At 36.7% G+C, this 6,303-nt stretch overlaps 1 long non-coding RNA gene across 6 annotated transcripts; it reads left to right on the forward strand.

The window, feature by feature from the left end:
* Window positions 1-270: 270 nt before the first annotated feature.
* Window positions 271-5,325, forward strand: LOC138886484 (uncharacterized). Of its 6 annotated transcripts, none has more exons than XR_011405246.1 (6): window positions 271-1,285; window positions 1,842-1,956; window positions 3,781-3,851; window positions 3,963-4,025; window positions 4,121-4,609; window positions 4,846-5,325. It is a non-coding gene; the product is annotated as an uncharacterized lncRNA (long non-coding RNA). The 6 variants fall into 6 exon arrangements; XR_011405242.1 differs by having other exon boundaries at window positions 271-730; window positions 818-1,285; window positions 3,781-4,025; XR_011405243.1 differs by having other exon boundaries at window positions 273-1,285; window positions 3,781-4,025; window positions 4,121-4,367; window positions 4,525-4,609.
* The last annotated feature ends 978 nt before the right edge of the window (window positions 5,326-6,303 follow it).

A 6,303-nucleotide genomic window follows, 5' to 3' on the forward strand; every position in this document is an offset into this window, starting at 1 on the left:
CTATGTACTACTCCTATACGTGTCCATGTATAATTTGCGTTTCTCTAACAGATTTTGTCCTACTGTGCATAAAAAATATATACAAGAAAATATCAAATACAGCTAAGGAATCTCTAGAATATTCTTCCAAAATATCTGTTAGATATGGATGATTTCCTTTGCCATGGACACCTGGATTGTAAAGCATGTGACATAATCTTCTTCAAGGATAGAGTTGTCATTTCAACATTCCCATTATATTTGGAAACAAAATACTGATTCGGATTTTTCAAGGAATGCTTTTTTTTACTTTGAGTCCTAAACCAATATCTTCTCTTTTATGTTTTCCCTTTGTCAATCGGCAGTGATGAATGTCGATCAATTCTCCAATTAACTTCATTATTGAAATCAAGTCTTAGATTGTCTTATATCCTTTCTTCAACACCCCCCCCCCCCAAAGATGGAGGGGTTTGAGAAAACACCCAACTTGCCCAATAAGGTGTGATGCTTAGGTCCGATGAGTGATTTTGTGAACAAATCGGCTAGCTGAGAGTCAGTTCTAACGAAGGAGAGGGAAATAAGACCGGAGATGAACTGTTGTCGCACAAAATGACAATCAATTTTGATATGTTTCGTCCTCTCATGAAAGACGGGATTTTTAGCTATATGAATAGCTGCCTGACTGTCAGAGTGAAGTGGAACCGGAAGTGTGATTGGTGCTGAAAGATCATCGAAGAGGCGGACTAACCAGGTAAGCTCCGCCACAACTCTCCGCATCGATCGATACTCTGCTTCGGCGGAATTGAGGGAAATTGAGGCTTGTTTCTTCGATTTCCAGGAAATTGGTGAAGATCCTAATGAGATGTAGAAACCACTCACTGATCTCCGAGAATCTGGACATGAACCCCAATCCGAATCACAAAAAGCTTGGAGTTTAAAAGATGGTGATGCAGTCATGAAAAGCCCACGTCCTGGATCTTTAAGAAGATAACGAAGTACTCGAAGAGCAACTTCGAGATGTGGTTGTCGTGGATCCTGCATATATTGACCGAGATGTTGGATCTTAAAGGAAAGGTTCGGTTTTGTATGAGTAAGATAATTCAACTTCCCAATCAAGTGACGATATAAGGTTGGATCTTGAATGACTTCTCCAGTGTGTGCAAGAAGTTTTGTGTCAGATCCAAAGGTGAAGAAGTTGGTTGCTTATCCATGCAGTCAAACTCTTTTAGCAAATCCAAGGTGAATTTGCATTGAGATAGAATCAAACCAGTTGATTCTCGGAGAACTTCCATCCCCAAGAAATAATGTAAGTTCCCGAGGTCCTTAATCTTGAATTCTTGATCAAGAAAATTTTTCAAGGCAGTCAATTCCTCCATTTCATTACCAGTTAGCACGATGTCGTCCACATAAGCTGCTATAATAGAAATTGAAGTTCCTTTCTTCTTAAAGAACAAAGAGTAGTCATTCAGGGAATGTGCATAGCCGTTGAAACTAAGAGCACCTGTAAGCTTTGCATACCACTGTCTTGATGCTTGACGAAGTCCATAAAGTGACTTCTTTAACTTGCACACATGTCTGGGTGTTGGAGAGTTCATACATGCAGGAAATTTCATGTATACCTCTTCGTTTAAATCTCCATGTAAAAAAGCGTTGTTTACATCCAATTGATATAAGCCCCAACCCTTTTTGACTGCAGTAGCTAGAAGACATCTGATTGTGATCATTTTAACCACGGGAGAAAACATTTCATTAAAATCTATACCCCCACGTTGCACATCACCTCTAATTACTAATCTTGCTTTCAGTCGTTCAATACTTCCATCTAAATGATGTTTAACTTTGTATATCCATTTGTATGGCAGGGCCTTTTTATCAGCAGGAAGTTCAATAACTCCCGAAGTCTCATTCTGGACTAGTACCTCAATCTCCTTCTACATTGCTTCTTGCCATCCTGGGTGATGAGCTGGCTGACTGAAGGTTAGTGGTCCTTGAATATTTGAAAGTGAATTTAAAAATGACTTATTTGAAGTTGAGAGGGCAGAAAAAGAGTAAGAAGCAGGTGTTATAGGAGAAAGAAAACATGGTGTGCTAACATCAGTTAATTGCACTGCATTTGTAATATAGTCACTTAGGTAAGAGGAAGTTTTATGAATCCGAATGGATTTTCTGAGTGCAACTGGTGAGTTCCTAGGATTTCCATTTGCAGGTTGTGGACTGAAAAGTGGTGTAGGAAATTCTGTAACATCTTGATTTGGAGGATTATTGGGATGATCAGAATGTTCAACTGAATTGGTAATCTGCAAATCAGGAACTTCAAGATTCACTTTAAGTGTTTTTGAAGCAGGAAAAATTGATTTATGAGGCTTTGAAATGTTCATTGAAGCAAAGGGATAGATGTTCTCATGAAATATCACATCCCTAGAAACAAAAGTCTTCCTTGTGTCAAGATTAAGGACTTTATACCCTTTCTTACCATGTGGATATCCTAAGAAAAGACAAGGTAAGGCCCTTGGATCAAATTTTGACCTGTGAGATGAAAGAGTAGAAACAAAACACAAACATCCAAAACAATTAAGTCCTGAGTAGTTAGGCTTAGTTTTAAATAAGATCTCATAAGGTATCTTAAGCTTTAAGACCTTTGAATGGAACCTGTTAATTAAATGTGTTGAAGTCAACACACAATCTCCCCAAAACTGAATAGGTAGATGTGATTGATAGAGCAAAGCCCTAGAAGTCTCTAGAAGATGCTTATGTTTGCGCTCCACAATTCCATTTTGTTGAGGAGTTCCAACACAAGTTGTCTGATGCAAAATTCCTTGTTTTGAAAAAAAATCTGCATGTGCAGTCCCTGTTCCAAGCTCAAATCATTATCTGAACGTATGATTTTGACTATGTTGTGAAACTGTCTCTCTATCATAGCTAAAAAAGATTGCAATACTGGAAATACATTTGATTTTGTGCTAAAAAGATATGTCCAAGTACCCCTACGATAGTCATCAACTATGGTTAGAAAGTACTTAAATCCATCATAAGTGGTTGTGTTGTAAGGACCCCATGTATCTATGTGAATTAAATCAAACATAGCTGTAGAAGTAGTTAAACTAGTGGGAAAGGGTAATTTCGACTGTCTAGCCATATGACATATCACACAAGGCACAAAAAAATTATCACATGAAGAATTAGGAATAGATGAAATATTCTTCATATTACTCAAAGGCATATGTCCTAAACGACAGTGCCACAACTTGTTCTTTACATTAGAATTACTAGAGAAGGAAAATAAAACTGAAGGAACTTTTTGATTACATAGATTTTTTCCTAACATAGACAAACTACTAGATAAAGATGACTTCTTGGAAATGAGTTCCAATTGCCTTGATTCCAGAACATAAAGACCACAATTCTCCCTACCAATCACCAGAGGCTTCTTCATTTGAGGGGCCTGCAAAAAACAGAAAAGAGAAGTGAATAATATGAGATAGTTATTCTGTTTGCACAATTTATGAACTGACAAAAAATTGAATCTAAAAGCAGGGACATACAACACATTGTGAAGAATCAGGTTTGGAAAAAGTGAAACTGAACCTGAATGTGTGACTCTGACCTTATGAGAATTTGGTAAATTTACACTTAAATATTTAGGTAAATGAGTTATATTATAAAGAGCAGTTTCATCAAAAGTCATATGTTCAGATGCACCACTATCTAATATCCATGTCTCACTGTTGTTATGTGCAAAACAAGTAGTGCAATTATGTGAGAAAGATATACTAACACAATTAACATCTGCATTGTTTTCAGAGCTGTTGGTTCCCTGTTTTCCCATCTGCACTTGGTGAAAGAGTTGTAGGATCTGCCTGGTATTTTCTTGAGTAAGTGACTTAATTCCTGCAGTCTCTACTGCATTTTCTTCAGTGCTGAAAGCATTGTTACCTTGAATTGACCCTTGGTATTTTCTTTGATTTGTGAACTTGAAATCTGAGGGAAATCCAACAAGCCTGTAGCATTGTTCGACAACACGACCTGGCTTCTTGCAGTATGAACAGGTAGAGTTGTTTTTCTTTCCCTCATACCCATGTTTTTCTCAAAATCCCTCACATTGTTTCTCTTACCAACTGTCCCATGTTGTGCATCAATAAAGGAGGCTGGTTCTCCGGGATAAACAGGAGAAGCATATATTTCTCTTTGCTTTTCATCCTGAATAACCATAGAGTAAGCTTGGCCAAGAGAAGGCAAAGGGAAGTCAACAGTATGTTGCTTCTTACACATATGTAGGTGTCATTCAGGCCCATTAAAAATTGCAGCAGTCTCTGGTCTTGGTGCGTTTTCAGATTTTTCCTTTAGCTCAACATACACATTCACATGAACAAGTAGAAAAATTGATCAAGGTATTTAGTTCATGCTTATCTTAGCCCGGGCCTTAGATTTTGGTTACTGTTATTGCATGTCATTCATCTTTTCGTTTTTATGCTTCTGTTACTGTTACGGTTTCTACTGGAGTTACTAATGAATTCTCTTTTCTTGTTTTTTATTTTATTTTTGTAGGGTCTATCGGAAACAACCTCTCTGCCCCTATCGGGGCAGGGGTAAGGTCTGCGTACACATTACCCTCCCCAGACCCCAATATGTGGTATTTTACTGGGTAGTAGTAGTAGTTGTTGTTGTTGTATTTAGTTCATCCCACAAACTTTTCATTTTTGTGAAATAACTTGAAACAGTAAAGTTACCTTGAACCACAACGCTTAGTTCTTTCTGTAGTTGAAAAAGTTTAGCCCCATTTGTCTGACCAAATCTGTCTTCTAATTCATTCCACAGATCTTTTACATTGTGTGAGTAAAGAACACTTTCTGCAATTTCTTTTGACAGAGAGTTAAGGAGCCAAGACAACACCATGTCATTTCCTCTAGCCCAAGCGCTTTGAAGACCAGAGTTTTCATCTAGAATGGAAAGAGTTCCATCTATGAAACCTAGTTTATTCTTGGTAGAAAGAGCTATGACTACTGCTCTACGCCAAGCTCCATAGCTTTTGCCATCAAAAGCTGAGGAAACAAGGTTCATGCCTGGGTAGTCTGAAGGATGAAGAAAGAAAGGGTGTGATGAATCAATGACACCTTTCTTGGTTGAATCAGTTGTTGCTGCAACTACAGCTTCTGTTGTGTCTCCCATTGTAAGGAAGAGAGCAAAATTGAAAGATGAATAAGGGTTTCAAATATCAGGTTGTTCGACCTGCTCTGATACCATGTAGAAACAGAGAAAATTTGAACCCAATATGAATTGGTGTATGTTGTATTAAATCGAAATATTATGTACAATGTAGCTAATTTATACAATTTACTCTATGTACTACTCCTATATGTGTCCATGTATAATTTGCATTTCTCTAACAGATTTTGTCATACTGTGCATATAAAATATATACAAGGAAATATCAAATACATCTAAGGAATCTCTAGAATATTCTTCCAAAATATCTGTTAGATATGGATGATTTCCTTTGCTATGGACAGCTAGATTGTAAAGCACGTGACATAATCTTCTTCAAGGATAGAGTTGTCATTTCAACATTCCCATTATATTTGGAAACAAAATACTGATTCAGATTTTTCAAGGAATGCTTTTGTACTTTGAGTCCTAAACCAATATCTTCTCTTTTATGTTTTCCTTTTGTCAATCGGCAATGATGAATGCCGATCAATTCTCCGATTAACTTCATTATTGAAATCAAGTCTTAGATTGTCTTTTATCCTTTCTTCAACAGTATCACTATATTATAAACATTAACACCTTTATCATATACCTTAATAGAGACTTAGGAACATACTTAGATATATTTGATTATCATTTTACATGAATGAATAACATAGACATTCTTAAGTCATACGACTAGCTAAATACGATGGTACGACATTATATGTTAACGGCAATATCATTTCACTTGTGATAGATGCAAGAAGTTGTGTTGAGCAAATGATATGATAAACTTTTAAGGTGCACTTTCGAATTTAAATGAGTCTAGAACTATTATCTTGATAAACTATTGTATTTCCAAATTATTCCGGACCAAGAATATCAGGCACTAGATGGGAGAGTTGTAGCCGCCTTCGTTTTCTTCTGGATGCATGACGTTTCTCTTTATTTTGCACCTTAAGGCTTAAGTTTGAGATAACTTTGATTAAGTCGGTTTAAACAAAGAAACTCAATTTAATGCTGAATTATTAGACAACAAATCACACGAGCAGCACACTTTCCTAAAAGGTGACAAAGAAATTCCAAAGAATGACTTGGAGGCTACTCTAAAGTCGCATTTTTCTAATGCCAAAAGTC

This window comes from Nicotiana sylvestris, chromosome 2, assembly GCF_000393655.2.
Source record: "Nicotiana sylvestris chromosome 2, ASM39365v2, whole genome shotgun sequence".
Lineage (NCBI taxonomy): Eukaryota > Viridiplantae > Streptophyta > Magnoliopsida > Solanales > Solanaceae > Nicotiana > Nicotiana sylvestris.